The sequence below is a fragment of the Ornithorhynchus anatinus genome, chromosome X1 (assembly GCF_004115215.2).
Source record: "Ornithorhynchus anatinus isolate Pmale09 chromosome X1, mOrnAna1.pri.v4, whole genome shotgun sequence".
Classification (NCBI taxonomy): domain Eukaryota; kingdom Metazoa; phylum Chordata; class Mammalia; order Monotremata; family Ornithorhynchidae; genus Ornithorhynchus; species Ornithorhynchus anatinus.
In genome coordinates, this window is record NC_041749.1 from 50518055 (window position 1) to 50536778 (window position 18724).

Consider the following 18724-nt stretch of genomic DNA (forward strand, 5'->3'; position numbering starts at 1 on the left):
CAAATGACACTGTTATTATTATTTTGACTTGGGATACAAACGAACTATATGAAAAATAGGAACAGTAGCACTACTTCCAGTTTGTTTTTCTTCTATAAAACTACTGGTCTATGAGGTTGGGTTGCGCAAATTGCTTTTATCTAAAAAGCAGAACCAACATTCCAGCTCAACAATAGCAAAGCATTTGCCACACAGCATTTTGCTACATATTAACCAGTAGTTGCTATGCCAATTCAATATAGTACTATAATTTAGAGATGTAAGTTATTTTCTGAAAAACACTGATTTATGAAAATTTGGTCTAACATGAATGCCGGTGGCCTTGCCAAACTCAGTGAAATAATGCATGCTTGGAAGTTATGCAAAATCAGTTCTGAACCACAAACAATGCAGACATTTCATTTTTATAGCTAATGTTACACTAGGGGAATAGTGAATAAAGCCTCTAAAACACTTACTTATTGTGAAGAGATACTGGAGCAGAACTTGATTGTTAGCAAAATGATTAAATCGGAGACCTGCCATTGAAATGATAGGCAGCATACATTTTGAACTATAAGAAGTGGTTGTATTTTCTTTACCTAAAAAGAAACAATTCCGGGCCAACAGCCCCTCCCAAACTCTGAAACATCTACTCTAAAGACAAAGCTGCTTCCTTAAAACATCTGCATCAGAACTGGGTGCTATAGGAGGCTACTTTCATGGGCGCTGGAGTGTTTACATAAAAGGACTGACATATGTATTTGCTACTTACATTTGCATTTGAAGCTATCTTTAAAAAAAAATCCCTCAAGGGTGCTGAGGCCAGTGCTAAACAGCCTATGTCCCCTAAATAATTAAGAAAAGAGTAGGCTTTTAGGCCTGAGTGATCTACACTGCCCAACTCACTAGATTATTAACAGTCCGTCCCTTCAATCTGAGCTATGTAGAGAAGGCGACAGCCGAAAACTGGGTCTTATACAACTGCAGTTGGTTTGTGTAGTTCATTTCTGTGAATAGGTGGCAGGTGCCCAGAACCTTAAGGTAAGTAGCTATAATACTCCTTCTGACATTTTGTAAAAAGAATGTGTGGAATTTAAGGTAAAATGACACTTACATTCAGAAGGGTCTCTTCAGAATCAATTGTTTCCTTCCTGTTGCAAAATAGAGGAAATAAAAAAGGGAAGAAAAAACAGATTCCGTCAGGATAATTCTATGCATGTGACTTGACATCATCATACATGTGACCCCACTACAAAACAACATATGTGAACTAAAAATTATCAGGACACTGAGGATTACTGCACCACAGAAACTGAGCTTTAATTCCCCCATCAGTCATCCCCACGCTTACTGGTTGCAAACTGTCCCGGAAATTCTGCCAAAATTTTGAGAACAAGTAAATTGCTGCAAAATACAGTCTTACTGGGACCGAAATAAAACACCAAGGCAGTCTTATTTGCAATCAGAAAAAGAAAACGACACTTTAATTACTTTCAAATTTCTGAATTGGCAGCCTCCAGCATCCCTCTCACCCAATAAAACCCATGGTGGTGTGCTTACCACAGGAGCCCTGGCCCTGGCCATCTGAAGACAAGTGACTCACAAGTTGGAAGGTTTGCAATTACTCTCCATTCTGGGTAATTTACTCTGTCTTGAATCCTTTCCCTCTCCCAGTGCTCGAGCCACAACCTGACCATGGTGTGAGCAGCCTCGAGTTTAAAAACAAAACAGAACAGAAAAGCCCAAACCCCTGTAATGGCTGAGGCAGGGCAACCAAAAGCAACCAGGTAAACCTGTCCGCTTCTTAGAGAGAACGAACCTTTACTAGATCCATCCCCTTCGATCAGTCTTACCACTGGGTCCCAACTACCATTCTCATTATAGTTCTGTTGCCAATGCCAATGCCAAGGCCAACACTGATAATAGAAATAAATCATCTTTCCTAGAGCCCAATGTATCGAGTTAGCTTTGATTTCAGTCAATTGTATTTATTGGGTGCTTACTGTTGCAGAGCACTGTACTAAGCGCTTGGGAGAGTACAACAGAAAAATGTAACAGACCTATATCCTGCCCACAATGTGCTTACAGTCCAGATTCTTTGATTTCTGGGTCTTTTAGAAGTCTGGGTCAACCCAGGATTCCCACACTGCCGGACAGAATGACATTTTAAGGGTCCTGATATAGTCTGCCTAATGCACATTTTTCAGAACAGTTCCACTTTCCAAATTTCTATCCCTGTTTCTCTATGGAAGAAATGACACTTGCAGGAGACAAGCTGTCTGTGATGACCTGTCTTCTTTGACAGGGGATTTTGGTAGGGATTTTCTCAGATCTAAGTTCCTGATACAATTAAAGCCTAATGCAATTTCAAGGGTATGTTAGTCTTCAAATTACTGCTAAAATTAGGTCTCAGATAAAATACACCATTGCCTTTACGGCTACGCTTCTTGAGTTGTAAATTATTGAGGGACTTGGAGGAACAAGGCTATATCCGGTCTTAATATCCCAACATTATTTCTTGCAGATTTTCTGGAAGTTGTTAATACGAACAGGGGCTCTCCCATGAACAAGAGGCAAAACAGAAAAGTCAGAAGAAGCGAATATCCTTCTCAAGAGAGGCTTTTGTCAGAGACTTTCAAACTTGCAGCACAGTAAACTTTTGCACACACCTTTCCCTGATTTACATCCGATCTGGCTTACTTCAAAAGCTAACCATGTCTCTAAGACTCCCAGATGTGCTATGTAAGTTTCTCAATGGAAAGATTGGTTTTCCAATAGGAATCTTTTCCAGGACAGTGTTCTGATAGCCAAATTAAATAAGAGAGAACCATTAAGCTACAGATCACAAATGTATGCACTTACTTTTTCATTTGCACCATAACTCAGAAAGAGCAATGAGTAAAGAATCCTGTAGAATTCCATAGTAATGAACTATTGAAATAGGTAATGTGGTTTACCTTTAGATTCAAAATAATTACCATTCAACCTTTGATTTCAAAACAAAACAAAAAGAATACTGAACTGCATTTGCTCTGTAATGAAATGATACTTACCAAGCAATTACTGAGACATGTGGTGGTTAACAATTATGCAACAAAAGATGATTTTGCTAAAGTGCAACTATTTATTATGAGCCAAGTACTGGTGTAGTCGAGGTAACATAAAAAGCATCATCCTCATATTTTATGTCAATTACAAATGTAGTTTTTTTTTAAGTTACACTTGAATGTACATTTTTTGCATCACTGTTTTGTTACAATTTATAAAACAGTTTCCCCGTGTATCTTATACACTCAGTAAGACAAGAATTTCTCTCTTTGCCTAGAACAAAACAAATCCTGAAGTTCACAGCTTCAAAGTTTAGACCACATAGAGTCTAGCTTTAAAAGGTACTATCTTTAATGACTCAAAAATCATTAAAATCCTTAATCCCAATATGAGATGCATCATTCAGAAAATACCGCAGCACATGCAGGATGACATGGAGTAAATGCTGAAAATGTTTTCAAAGCATTGGATTTACTTTCAAAAGCATAACCTTGTTCTGTCCCTATAATATAAGCACAGGCCAGCATTGAAAAGATGGCATTATAAAATGCTTTGATCTTAAATTGCAATCTATTTTGTAACTTTGGTAATGTTAAAACCTGACATTTTTAAAGCACAAAGAATTTTGAATTTTAAATTGATGAATCACCTATGGTATAATTTAATCTTCTACTTTTGAGAGATCTATTCTTAGTTGATTTAATAGGGTACTTACTGCTTGTATTTTTCATTCCTTAGGGAGGTTGGCATTAAAAATTTGTATAGCATTAAAGCAAAAATGATCTAATCATTATATGCCATTTGTCTGAAACATAAAACTGCCATTTCTGCTCACTAGCACGCTTGCATGAAATTTTGATTTAGGAAAGGTGGAATGAGAGGAGGTGCTCTGGGTCAAGATTGGGACACCTTGGTCAAGTTGGGTGGAGTGGAAATAATACTGCTTGACAAGATTGATTCGGGCTCAGAACTGGATTCTAGCAAACAGTGGTAACAGAGACAGGATAGAGATTCATCCCTCCAGATGTGCCAGATTAAATGGCTAAAAGAAGACAACGATTGGTCAAATTAAATGACACAAGCAGGCTTGGTCCTCCAACTAATCCCTAACAGAATGCTGGATTTCCATGGAACCCCTCATAACAATTATACAGTTAGGTCTTGGGCCGATTATCTTTTTAAAAAACCCACTGGCAAGTGAAACTATTTATAACCAGAGCTTTAAATCATCTAGGGTTCTCAATAGGTCTTGGATATAGACCCTTTTCATGGGGGTGGAGAGATGATTACATGGTATATTAACAATATTTCTTGCATTTATTAAGTGCTTGCTATGTACTAAATGCTGGGGTAGACACAAGGTAATCAGATCAGTCACAGTCCTTGTCCAATATGGGGTTCATGGTCTAAGAGGGAGGGAGAGCAGGTATTTTATCCCTATTTTACAGATAAGGGAACTGAGGCACAGAGAGATGGTGACTTGCCACAGGTCCCTGGCAGTGGCAGAGCTCGGACTAGGATAGGACACAGGTCTTCTGACTCCCAGACCTGTGCTCTTTCCACTGGGCCACAATGTCAGAAGTTAAATGTGCCTTGAAGGGCAAAAGGGGGAAAGGGGGATGCTGGTATCTTGGTACAGCAAGGATACAAAACAAGAGTTTCTCCGTTCTCAGGGGAAAACATCTCATTGCCCCCCCCAAAAGGAATTCTTTCCCTTAAATATCGGAATGGTGATTTTAAGGAGACCATATGTACGTAGGATGTGTTCCAGCAACTAAAAATGCCTTCTTTTCAAAAGCCATTACTGGGATAGATCACTGAAAAGCAAATATGAATATGAGTCATTGAGAGCAGCATCTCTGATGAAAATACTTTCGTGTCCTGAATCCCTTGTCATTTACTCTGAGTGGCTAGTTCCTTAAACTGGTGACTGATGAATCCAATAGGCTAATAAATCAGTATTTTCTTTTGGAAATGTTTCCATTGTGACATTTGTACTGTTGCTACCGAGTAAGTGGAGAAAGAATCAATGGCAAATGAAGGCTACAAAGATCGGCGATCAAGATTTAATGCTCTAAGGGAATGTATTATGACATTAAAAAGTGATGTGAACATAAAAGATTTTAAACTGTTTGCAGCAATTGTGTTACATGGCATATAACACATGAATCGAGGCTGCTGAGAAAGGCAAGGGAACCTGACCTACTCTAACCCATTTCTCTGGGGAATTCTGTTTCTGCATGGAGCACGATATAGAGCATGAGGCTGTAGAGTCCAAAGTTCTAGGTTCTTAAGTGCTTAGCAAATATCACAATTATTCTTTTCTCAGTTCCTCCACCGACTCAATGTAACCTTAGGACTAGTCACTCTGTCTGCCCTGTCATTTCGTCTTCCCCAGCTGCAAAATGGGGCTATAAATGCAGGGTGCTCGTTCGCTAGAGTCTGCACCAGCAGCACCGAGGAGACAGTATACATTGTCTAAAAATTGAGTTTCCAAAATGAAGCCACGGGTTTTCTGCTAGAATGGACATGACTCCCTTCGAGATTTTCATCACCCACCTCCTATTTACAGTCAAGGGAGTCTTCCTGAGCAACTGTTAAATGGTGTATGCCAATACTAGCCCCTGTGGCCAAGGCAATTTTGCTATTCTCCTATGGAGATACCGTAGCCCATCATCATTGGTATTATTTAATACGTATCCATTTGGCAACCACGCTGTACTAGGCATGATACAAAACACACAAACTGCTAAGTGTTCACACTCAGTCTTAGAGTTTTCCTCATTACCTTGGGAAACTGCACTTGGAACTCTCCCCACAACTGGAAATGGTAGGCGGATGCTTCAGGGAAAAAAAGTTGAATGTGAATATTGGCAGTACAGTTTTGACACCCTGAGCTTTTATGCCCTTGAACAGCATTCCGAAAGAACTTGGAGATTGACCAGTTCTTGAATCCTAGGAGTAATCATACAACACCCTGAAGAGTCTAATACCGGGACCAAACATGAAGTGATTTGGGACCCTCAGGGGTGAACTCGTGGGACCCATTTTTTAAGAGGGCTTTCCTCTTCCTCAAGTTCATGCCACCTATCAAGAAAGGGGAGTGCAAATTGTTGGGGAAACACCTGGGCACTTGTGTTTGCAGTTACCTCTGGTCCCTTGCTCTTGATGGATTTTGGGCCCATCCTAATTGCTCCTGTCACCAAAGCATGATGATTTCAGCCCATGTCAGCTGGTGCACAAGCCCAGCCCACAGAACAAATAAGTCGGGGAAGATCCCCTGAAAACCTGAGTCTTACCAAGCACTTCTGTCATTCTAATAAAGTAATCCCCTTAAGCCCTCAAACCCCTAATGGCTGACCTTTCAGATGTCATTGAGGTGCAATGGTTACGAATCATTTGGTACTTCTTCACTTGAGTGCCTCCTATTCTCATTTCCACCCAAGGGAGACCTCATTTTGGACTAAATCCCTTTTCCTTTGTCTTTCTAAAATGAAATACAAAATCCACCATTATGAAGAATGCTCTTGGCTACCAACTAACCCAATTTCTCCAAGGCACTTCAATACTTGCCCATTAACTCTAACCTCTTGTGTACCTCTCCTGCATCCCACATGTCAATGGGGCTTTTGCATGCAGAGACCCCTGACGCTGGTGATTCCTTAGAACCATTGACTTTTCTTCCCTTTGCAGAAAACTGAGGTGAACAGGAGGTTCGCTCTCACTGGGTAGTGCTCAAACAACAGACATATAACAAAAGCCACTACACCCTCCTCCTACCTTTTCTGCACGCGACCACCTTCGCCTCTGTTCCCTCAACGTACTCGGTCATACTCGGTCAAATTATTGTGCTTCCTTCTATCACACACCATTCTCCCATATTCTTCCCTTGAAGATAAAAAAAAAAGGAGCAGAATACTGCTAGGAGGTAACCAATTTCTCTCGTAAAAATAAACTCCTACTCCCCTGAGTTTCTATAAAAGATCACCTTCCCGTCAACATCCTTCAGGACAATCTTTCCATGGCATTTATTTGAACATGAACATTGCCAAAAAGTCGGTCAGTTTTAGTCAATTCCAAATCTAGAAATAAAAATCCAGTCACCCAGCCTGTAAACCTCTGACTGGAGACACTGTCATTCTCACCTCACCAAATTAGACTGATTTAATTTACTTTATGCCCCCAGAAACCTAAACTGGTAGAAAAGGGTCTTCTTAAAATCTGAACGAGAGAGACCTAACTCACAAGGCGGGTGGATTCAGACCAACAATTTCTTGGTCCCTTGCACATTTTGCTCATAAGGCATGAGGAGACAGAGCTGTGGTTACCAAAATAGCACAATCCACCCCCTTGTCCTCCTGGATACAGGTCATCAGTGTCTTACTCAGGACAGTTGAAAAAAACAACTGGGAAATCCAAGCAAACCCTCGCCCTCTCTTCTGGCACAAACTGACTGAAACACTAAAATCGCTCTCATGTCCGGATGTATTTCTTCTAGTTCCACTTCACATACCGATAAGACCTGCAGTTTGACTTTTATTTTCACCCACCTCCCGCATGTCATTTAAAAAGACTCCTTTGAGGCACACACATGGACTCCATCACTTCACCTTGAAAGAAAGAAAAAAGTCCTGAAGGAGCTAGGGCTTTTCTCTGCTTTCCTCCAATGAGGAAATGATTAAAGGTGAATATAAAGTGAAATGGACCTCTTATCAGGCCAATTTATCTGCCGCATGCATAAAAAAAAACCCAACTCCTTCCTAACACACCGATATGGGACTTTGAACATGTCCTTTCCCAGATGGGGGGTGGGTGTGTGTGTTTTGACTCATTGTGCTCCCATGGTTCTGAATTCACGGGCTTTTTAAAGATGCCCCAACCTCCACCTTCACTCCTCCCTGGTGGAGTTGAACGGAGAAAAAAAATCATGCGAGGACCCCCCACCCCTAATGAGCACCTAGCTCCTCCAAAGAAGCAGCAGTACGAGTTGTACTGGTTCTTTAACTGGTGCTAACTGGAGAGCAGTCCCCCTCAACCCTTCCCACTGCAGTGAAAAAGAAGGGGGTGGGGTGGGGGAACGAAATAAAATAAAAATAGCATTTTTCTAGAGAAGCCAGCCCTCTCCCTCTCCCCTCCTACTCACCCCCCGCCACCGCTCCTTCAACCCCAACCCTAAACCACTCGGCAACTGGAGGCCGGCCAGAGGTGGTTATGTTTTCCTCTACAAACGGTTGTCTGGGAGGGGGAGAAAAGTTAAGGCAGGGCGAAAGGGGACTGCGGAGACGGGGGAGGTCGGGGGAGATAGGGGAAGGGACGGTAGGTAGGTGGAGAAAAGCGAAGATGAATACTGGCAGCCCGTCACCCGCACCACCATGGCTCTCCGCTAGCGATTGCAATAGGTGAAGGGGTGAGGTAGAGAGAAGGAAAAGACAAATTGCAGGATGATCTAATATTGGGGACGGAATGGGGGAGAGCCAGCGAAGTGGGAGGATGGATGGAGGTGAATCCTCTGCTATAATGCATTTTCTAAACAGCCTCGATACAGGCATGTGCCCGCAGAGGCGAAGGCATCTATTGTCTAGATGGGCTAGATAAATGAAAACCACCATGCCGAGCTCGGTGCCAGCGATCTTTCTCTTTCATTCTCTTTCCTCTCTCCCTTCTTTCTCCCTCGTTGGGGTTGGGTTGGTTTGTTTCCCCACCCCCCACCCCCCTCTGCCTTTCCTTTCCTTCTTTCTCCCTGTCCCTTCAGTCCTCTAGCCATGACAATAGAAGAGCTGGTACCTGCCGCGGCTGCTGCTGCCGCCGCCGCCGCTCGCCGCCGCCGCTTTGTCAAGGAACCGGCTTCAGCGCTGTAAGTCCCCGGTGTGTGTCCTGCTCTCTGCCGCAGCCCAACTAGCAGGGTTGCAAGGGAGGAAACGGTAATTTATAAGCGGTTTCTTCCTGACCTCTCGTGTCTGTTGTCTAATGAGGGAGCGTTTAGCATCACCCATCCTGCTGGGTGGAAAAATACCAGCTCGGCCTCTTCTTTGGGGAAGGGGCGGGGAATCTGCTGGGGAAGGAGGAGCCAGGGGTGGGCTCCCCTCCCAGACAACACACACACACACACACACACACACACACACACACACACACACACACACACACACACACGTTCGCGCGCACATGCACAGCAGAGGGAGCTGGGCCGAGGGGTGGGAGGTGAAGGGCTTGGAAACAGCTGCCTAAACCGCGGCGGCTGCTGCTCTCTTTTTCCCCCAGGCTGGGACAGAGTAGCAGCCCCGAGCCCCGACTGCCAGATCGGGAGCCTTCCCCTGGGGCGACAGACGGGCGACTTCTTCAGCTTCTCCGGTTGGGGAGAGCCAAAGCAGGGACTCTGCCCTCCTCGCCCCCTCCCCTCTCCAAAAGGGGAGGGGGACAGAGGAAGAGATTGCCTTCTTTCGCAGAGCTGAGGCAGGGCTGGAGGATTAGCGATTTCAAGACATCAACCATAATATTGATAAAATAGCTAAGATCCGAACCGTTAAACCCCTTTGCCATCTGGGGGCAGAATTGACCACTGCTTGGCATTTTTCCTTGCATACTCGCACCTAAAATAGGTTTCTAAGGCTCTGATCTCCTATTTAAACAAGGGCCTAGCTCCCGCTGAGCTTTGCTTCCCTCCGACCAGGGGACTGGGCAGCCTGGAAAAGGCCAGGGTATCCACACCACTTTCCCTCCCCTTTCATCTGAGGGCTCAGAAACATGGCTCGGGTCCAACAGGAATATATACATTCTCAAGGCTGCTACCTTTTCAACGCTGAGGGAGACTTTAAGAAGGGACTAAGCAGGAGGTCAACGAAGCTTGTCTGGAGCAAAGGCAGCCAATAGCTAGAGAAGCAGCGTGGCTCAGTGGAAAGAGCACGGGCTTTGGAGTCAGGGCTCATGAGTTCAAATCCCAGCTCTGCCACTTGTCAGCTGTGTGACTGTGGGCAAGTCACTTCACTTCTCTGTGCCTCAATTCCCTCATCTGTAAAATGGGGATTAAGACTGTGAGCCCCACGTGGGGCAACCTGATTCCCCTATGTCTACCCCAGCGCTTAGAACAGTGCTCAGCACAAAGTAAGCACTTAACAAATACCAACATTATTATTATTATTATATTTTTGCTCTCCCATCTCCAAGTTAGGTTGCCAACCCCATCACAGGTTGCCACTGGAGAAATGGCATTTACCTTGTTAAAACCAATATATTCCCTGGTAGATGAGAACTCGGAGGCTAGGCCCCCTATTTCAAATGATTTTTTCTGAGTGGTGATGTGGGATCATCCTCTGACAAAACCCAGAGTCTTCCCAGGTTGGAAAGCAGTGGCCTTCTCAATCCTCAGGTTTTAATCCCCAAACTCAGCACCCATTGACTTTCCAGGCTGGGAAGCACCCTGACCCATTATTTTTGCTTCTACTATTAATAATAATAATATCTGTGGTGCTTGCTAAAGTCTTACTCTACATCAAGCATTGTGGTAAGCGCTGGGGTAAAACCCAGATAATCAGCTCAGACATGGTCCCTGTCTTACATGGAGCTCAGTCTAAGGGAAAGAGAGAAGAGGTCTTTACTCACCATTTTCACAGATGAGGAAACTGAGGCTCAGAGAAGTCAAGGGTCTTGTCCAGAGTCACTCAGCAGGCAAGTGGTAGAGCCAGAAAAAGAACCCAGGCCCTCTGACTCCAAGACCTGTGCTCTTTCCACTAGGTCATGGAGTCTGGTCTTTAGTTCACTGGGATTCCATCCCACTGACAATTACTGGCACTCTTCTGCTCACGGTGGACTGCAGCTTCAAGGCTGTGGAGATCTCCATCCCTTATTCTCTCCTCTTGTGACCCATGGGGAGTCACGACACTTCATTCTCAACCCTCCCTTCCTCTTCAGGATAGTCGTATCTCTGAGCAGATCAGCAGTATAGTAACCGAATAAGGGTGTTAGGGAGAAACAAGATCCAAATCCATGCAGTTCAAGTGATAATTTAACAGAGGTTTCCCCAGTCTGTGTGCAAGGTCGAAGTAGGTGCAACCACTGAGAAAAAAGGGAATGAGACTACCTGGCCCCACTTCCTCTACCAGACAAGGAACCATGAACTAAACCCCACCAGACACTTTTGCTTTGCATGTTATAGGGTACTGGGTCAGAATGGTAAGCACAGTCTAATTTCTCACAATCATAGATGAATCAAGTGTAAATTTAAGATACTATGAGAATCCCAGTGCAAGAAATAACACCATCAGTGGCATCATATTCAGATAAGGGAAGAGAATTAGTATAAAATAAGTGTATAGATGGAGGAATATTCAAATTTTTTAATTTTCTTTTAGATTTTTCAAAACTGCACTCTTTGTGCGAGGCTGCAGCCAGCTATTAAAATATTTGAAACAACAGATGGTAAGATTAATAAAATACATAAAAAGTTCTGGAAATGCCTCCAGGATATCTTGATGGCCAAGAGGATTTTGCACCTTTTCTTTTCTCTTTGTCCCCTCCAAAGAAGGATGTAGGGCCTACAACAAGGAGATAGTGTGAGATCAGCCTTTATGATCAATTGAGCAATGGTATTTATTGAGCACTTACTGCATGCAGAGCACTTTACTAAGTGCTTGGGAGAGTACAATAGAACAGAGTTGGCAGACGTGTTCCCTGCCCACAACGAGCTTACTAAACTTAAAGATATGCATGTGTGTCTGATATACAGTCCAGACACTCTCCTTTCTACTGCAGCAATAAACCAGTTGGGCACTCATCTTGAAATACAGAGAAGCCTGGCCTTTCCATGCCCTTCACAGCCTCTACCCAAATATACCTTCAACAATGAAAATTATGAAAATTAAGTGAGAGTATTTGCCAGTCCTCGCCACAGGAAGGAGGTTCATCAGCTTCAAGTCACTCAATCGGATCTCTCCCCACTTCTTATCCTCACTTCTCTCTCATCACACCCCAAGTTGCCTGCTTTTTTTTTCTGTATTTGTTAAGTGCTGATTATGTATCCAACACTGTTCTAAGCCCTGGGGTAGGTACAAGTTGATTAGGTCAGATACAGTCCCTGTCCCGCACAGGGCTCATAGTCTAAACTGGAGGGAGAACAGGCATTAAATTCCCATTATGCTGTTGAGTTAAATGAGGCACAGAGATGTTAAATGGCTTGACCAAGGTTATACAGCAAGCAGTTGACAGAGCTGGGATTAGAATCCATTACCTCTGACTCCCAGGCCCATGCCCTTTCCATTAGGATATGCTACTTTGCTCCTCCCAAAGGCCACTTTGCTCCCCCCAAGCCAACCTACTCACTGTACCTCCCTCTTGTCCTCACCACTGACCTCCTGTCTGGAATTCCCTCCCACTTCACTTCCAGCAGACCTCTACTCTTCCCATCTCCTCAGCCCTTCTGAAATAAGGCCTTCTCCAATTAAACTCTCATTCCCCCACCCTATATCTATCTCCTACCCCAAATACCAATTTGGCCCTTCTGTGTTACTTAAGTACTTGGTACTCACCCCCTTTAGCCTCTTCTAGCATTTATGTACATCTCTTTTGATTCTATTGCTTTCTCCTACCTGCAATTTATTTTGGTGTTTGTCTCTCCTGGTAGATTATAAAGTCCTCGAGGGCAGGTATCTTGTCTATTATCACTCTGCCAAGTGGCAGGTATAGTGCTCTGCATGCAGTAAGCCCTCAATAAATACTGTTGATTGACTGATGGATTGATTAGACCTAAGGCTTCTGATAGCCTAAGGATTAACAGTGTGGCTGTTGGGAGAAGGAGAATGATGGCTCTAATGCAGAGCTGTATCTGTGAGCCAAAGCTAGACCAAAGAATTGCTGCCGTGCAATGTTAGTCAGTCATCAGCATTTTTTGAGCACCTCACCACTATTTTAGGTGCACTGTACTAGGCACCTGGGAACATACATTAAGAGTCAAAAACATGGTCCCTTTCCCCCAACGATTCTACAGTCCAATGGACTTCTGGTCATTCCACCCAGCAGTGTTTTGGCTCATCCTGTTCCTGTCCCACTGGGGCTGGGCAACCCCCTAAGGTAGGGAAAACCATCCTTATCGACCTGATGATCTTGTACCTACCCGAACGACTGGTACAGTGCTTCGCACATAATAAGCACTTAACAAATTCCACAGTTATTATAGGTATATGTAGAGGAGGTCACTCAGTCAGTAAGTAGTATTTCTTGAGCACTTACTGTGTTCAGAGTGTTATATTAAAAGCTTGGGAGAGTACAATATGACAATGTAGTGATAATAATAATTGTGTTATTTGTAAAGTGCTTACTATGTGCCAAGCTCTTTACTAAGCGCTGGAGTGGATACAAGCAAATCGGGTTGGACCCAGTCCCTATCCCATTTGGGGCTCACAGTCTCAATCCCCATTTTACAAATGAGGTAACTGAGGCACAGAGAAGAAAAATGACTTCCCCAAGGTCACCAAGCAGACACATGACAGAACCAAGATCAGAACAGACACATTCCCTGCCCACGATACCTCCCCTTTCCTCCCTACTTGAGGAAGTGATCATCGGACTCAACACCAACGCACCAATATACCACCAGGCAAAATTGTGTTGGGAAAATGGGATGGAGAAGGAACTGTATGGAAAAGAGATAAAGTGGGTCAAGGATCTAGAAGAAATGTCTCAGCCATACTCAGGGCTCTTTGGAGGGTTCTGTGTCTACCGGGCCAGAGGTCTGGCACTTTTGCTATTGTTGCGGATAGGCCTGCAAATCTTTATCTGTACGAATCTCTCCATGCTTAACCCCTGATGTAAAGGGAAGTTTTGGCCAAGGGAAAAAATTCACTTCCACATCGTCCTGTCCTCCTTCCCAGAGTCATTTTATATTTGGAAAAAATGGCCTTTTAGAATTAGCTCAAGCCTCCTCGATAAACTCAGGAGATTACCCTACCTCTCCCTCTTAAGCCACTGAGAGGAGAAGAGGCTCTCCCATCCAGATCCTGCTCCCTGGTGCAGGCTACTAAAGCCAGAGAATCAACAGCAGCTACCTGCCAGCGAGGCAGTAGCTTCCTGCCTATGAAGGGAGTTCACATAGGCAAAGCCCTGGGAGAGAACTCACAGAAACTGGCAAGGGCCCTCCAGGCATCAGATGCTCTCTTAGCCTGCGCCTCACCCTCCTTGAACTGGAGCATCATCCAACTCCACAGAAGCTTGTTTTGCCTTCCCCCACGGGGTAAGCAATTGCTCATCTGTGGGTTGGGGAAGGGTTTCTTCCATGCTTCAAAGGATTCCTCCAGATAGGGGCTGACCAATTAAAATGAAACTTTGATGGCACTTAGCTGCATATTGAATGAGTTCTTTTTTTAAAAAAAACCCAAAAATTATACCCTGCTTTCCATCATAGGGAGGAAAGTGTGAGGGGTATTTTCTCCAGGCTTAAAAACATCTGGTTTATCCCTTTCCCATTTTATTCCTGGACCATGCCCTGATTTTGCTTTACTTTTTACAACTGTGTTATTTCTTTCTTCCCAAACAAAGCAATTCAAAATATTTAGGGCACAAAGACAATAAACAAAGAATGCAAAGACACACTCACAAACTATTTTGTTCCCACTTATGGCTTGATTCAACTGTCCTCCGCCCTGATTGGGCCCTTAAAGGGTGTGCCACTTTGAGAAGAGCTCTTTTGCACCACAATGACCTGAGGTTATGTCTCCAATTCACCAATGTTCTGCTTGTGTAAGGAACAGCCTACCAGTTATGCTCACGCTCACTGTGAGCCCCATGAGGGTCAGGGATTGTGTCTGATCCGATTAACTTGTACCTAATAAGTACTTGGTACATAGTCAGTGCTTAACAAATTCATTCATTCATTCAATCGTATTTATTGAGCACTTACTGTGCGCTAAGCACTTGGAATGTACAATTCAGCAACAGATAGAGACAATCCCTGCCCAACAACAGGCTCACAGTCTAAAAGGGGGAGACAGACAGCAAAACAAAACAAGTAGTCAGACATCAATACCATCAAAATAGATAAATACAATCATAGATATATACACATCATTAATAAAATAGAGTAATAATTAATAAATACAAATATACACAAGTGCCATGGGGAGGGGAAGGGAGTAGAGCAGAGGGAGGAAGTAGGGGCAATGGGGAGGGGAGGAGAGGGAGAGGGAAAGGGAGGGCTCAGTCTGGGAAGGTCTCCTGGAGGAGGTGAGCTCTCAGTAGGGCTTTGAAGAGGAGAAGAGAGTTAGTTTGGCGGATGTGAGGAGGGAGGGCATTCCAGGTTAGTGGTAGGACATGGGCCACGGGTCGATGGTGGGACAGGCGAGAACGAGGAATAGTGAGGAGGTTAGCGGCAGAGGAGCGGAGTGTACAGGGTGGGCTGTAGAAGGAGAGAAGAGAGGGGAGGTAGGAGGGGGCTAGGTGATGGAGAGTTTAGAAGCCTTGAGTGAGGAGTTTTTGCTTCAACAAATACTACCGTTATTAGTATTATTATAGGTAGAGCTGTCTTAGCAAAATTGCTTTGGCCTAGCAAGATGCTTTGGTGAAGTCTGCATGGGAGCCAGTCAGTTTAGTCTTGGCCCAAAAGGCTTGAAAAGGAAGACAGGGTGTGGGTGACATAAGGGTGCTCTAAAACAATGCAAACAGCTATATGCCACTGCTTGTTATTTGAAAAGTAAAACTGTTTCAACTACGGAACATGCCTATCCCTGTGGAAGGGAAGGGAGGGTGAAAGAGAGTAGGTTTGAGATTCCACCCAGCACGGGGATTGAATCAGCAAAGAGTGAGGGTATAAAGAGGGACAAGGGAAGAGGTCAAGACCAGGGGCTATAAAGTCATTTTGACCCAGACTAGTCCAAGTATCCAGGTCTTTGAGCCCATCTGTCTCTCCTGACACTGTTTCTCCACCCACCCCAGCTTCCTCTTCTACCTCCCACCCTTGAAAAGTCTTTCTATTTTTCGATAATCCAGGGTTTTAAGCTGCTGACCTAAATGACTTTCCCTGCCAGGGCATTTCTGCTAATGGATCCCGGCAGAATCGGTTCAGCTCTGAAGATAGCTCCCCCAACATAACATTGTTTTGGTTCCCTGTTGCTTCAGTTTTCTTTGGGCTGGTTTAACAAGGAGGGAAAGGTTGACTTGAGGAAATTACCCCAGTACACTTCCCTGGCTAGACACAGCCAGAGTGCTATTTTCTGAACAGTTAAGAACAGTTATATCATTTGAAAACTCGGGCTCCTAGATTACCTCTGGAATCAGTGTGGCAGCGTGGAAGCAGCATGGCCTAGTGAAAAGAGCACAGGCTTAGGAGTCAGAGGGCCTGGATTCCAATTCCAACTCTGTCACTTACCTGCTGTGTGACCTTGGGCAAGTCATTTCACTCTGAGTCTCAGTTCCCTCATCTGCCAAATGGGGATTCAATACATGTTCCTCTCCCTTACTTAGACTGGGACCTGATTATCTTGTATCTACCCCAGTGTTTAGTTCAGTGCTGGCACATAGTAAGTACTTAACAAATACTACAATTGTTATCATTTATTACCTTAAGAAGTAGAGAATTTATTTCAAGAGCTGGTGCTGGAGCTGCAGGAGCAATCTGATGACCATCAATCAATTAATTGTATTTACTGAGCACTTACTATGCACAGAACACTGTACTAAGTGCTTTGGAGTGTACAATATAACAGAGTTGAGAGGCGCATTCTCTGCCCAAAGTGAGTTTACAGTTCAGAGGGGGAGACAGACATTCATGTAAATAAATAATTTATGAATATATACATAAGTGCTGTGGGGCTTGTTAGGGGGGTGGTAATCAGGGACACAGAAAGGAGTGGGAGAAAAGGAAATGAGGGCTTAATTAGGGAAGGTCTTTTGGAGGAGATGTGCCTTCGATAAGACTTTGATGGTAGGGAGTGATTGTCTGTTGGATAGGAAGAGGGAGGGTATTCCAGGCCAGAAGCAGGATGTGGGTGAGAGGTCAGCGGGAGATAGATTCGATAGAGGTACAGTAAGTAGGTTGACATCAGAAGAGCGAAGTGTGTGGGCTGGGTTGTAGTAGGTGAAGAATGAGGTGAGGTAGGAGGGGGCAAGGTGATTGAATGCTTTAAAACCAAGGGTAAGGAGTCTCCAATATTGGGGTGGATGAGTAACCACTGGAGGTTCTTGAGGAATGGGGAGACATGGACTCAACTTTTTTGTAGAAAAACAGTCCAGGCAGCAGAATAAAGTATGGGCCAGAATGGGGAGAGACAGAGGCAGGGAGGTCAGCAAGGATTACTTATACGGTAATCAAGGAGAGATAGGGTAAATGCTTGGATGAAAAAATGTGGTAACAGTTTGAATGGAGAGGAAAGGGTGGATTTAAAGTGATGTTGTGAAGGTTGAACTGAGAGGATTTGAACTGATAGATTATGTGGGCTGAACAAGAGAGATAAGTCAAGGATAAGGCCAAGATTACAGGCTTGTGACATAAGAAAGATGATGGTGGTGTCTATAGTGTTGGAAAAGTCAGGGGGAGGACAGGGTTTGGGTGGGAAGATAAGGATCCATCCATCCTCTTCACTCCACTGAGACTGCTCTTTCCAAGTTTACCAATGATTTCCCACTTACCAGCCCTAAGGGACTCTACTTCTACTCAAACCTAATTCTCCTCAAACCTCAGCAACCTTTAACACTGTGGACCACTTTCCCCAAAGTCCACAACCTAGCTATCATCCTCGACTCCTCACTGTCTTTAAATTCTCACATTCAATCTACTATCAACTCCTGCCAGTTCTTCTAACACAACATCTCCCGGATCCACTCCTTCCACTCCAAACAGCCACAACTCTGCTTCAATCTCTTGTCGTATCATGTTTAGACTACTGTGTCACTCTTCTCCTTAAGAGTTTCTGCCTCCAGCTTTACCCCCTTTCAGTCCATAGTCCGCACTGATGCCTGGATCATCTTATTTAAATGTTGCTCAGCACACATCTCTCTGGCCCCCCAAAACCTACAACAGCTGCCCGTCTCCTTCCGCAACCAACACCCACCAACTCTCTCCATCTTACATATTGACTCAGCTCTCTCCATCTTAAAGACTGGCTCTTTTTACCCAATATTTCTCAGCTCAAGCTCTTCACTCCTCACAAGCTTATTCCCCCCGCTCCCCTTACCCCCCACCTTTCCCCACTAAACCCACTGGACCATAGATTTCTTCTAAACTCCCCTTAAGTATCACCTGGCTCGGTGGAAAGAACCCGGTCTTGGGAGTCAGAGGTCATGGGTTCGAATCCTGGCTCTGCCATTTGTCAGCTGTGTGACTGTGGGCAAGTCACTTAACTTCTCTGTGCCTCAGTTACCTCATCTGTAAAATGGGGATTAACTGTGAGCCTCACGTGGGACAACCTGATTACCCTCTATCTACCCCAGTGCTTAGAACAGTGCTCTGCACATAGTAAGTGCTTAACAAATACCAACATTATTATTATCACCTCTTCCAGGAAGCCTTCTCTGATTAACTGGGTTTTGATAAAGCACCTGAAGTTTTATCAAAACTCATCAGTCATCCTTAACACATCTCTTTATTCTTATCCTCACACTGTTATATGTGTATTCAATTGTGCATTTATTTTTATTTATTCTGATATTTCATCCTGACATATTCACCTTCCTGCCCTTGTTCTTCCTCCTGCTCCCACTACTGGTAAATCAT

The 18724-nt window shown here is 44.1% G+C and overlaps 1 protein-coding gene across 8 annotated transcripts in view; it reads right to left on the reverse strand.

Annotated features, from left to right (window-relative positions):
• Positions 1-9032, reverse strand: part of SLC6A6 (solute carrier family 6 member 6) — a 102757-nt gene extending 93725 nt beyond the window's left edge. For 4 of the 8 annotated variants that reach the window (XM_007665179.3, XM_007665176.4, XM_029050140.2 and 1 more), the window contains exons 1-2: positions 8815-9032; positions 1097-1133 (exon numbers count right to left, since the gene is read on the reverse strand). The gene's annotated coding sequence lies outside the window, so the exon portion shown is untranslated. Of the gene's footprint in view, positions 1-1096; positions 1134-5818; positions 5872-6810; positions 6931-8814 lie in introns of those variants that run through there. The other 4 variants (XM_029050138.2, XM_029050134.2, XM_029050136.2 and 1 more) reach the window with 3 other exon arrangements.
• Between the last annotated feature and the right edge of the window lie 9692 nt (positions 9033-18724).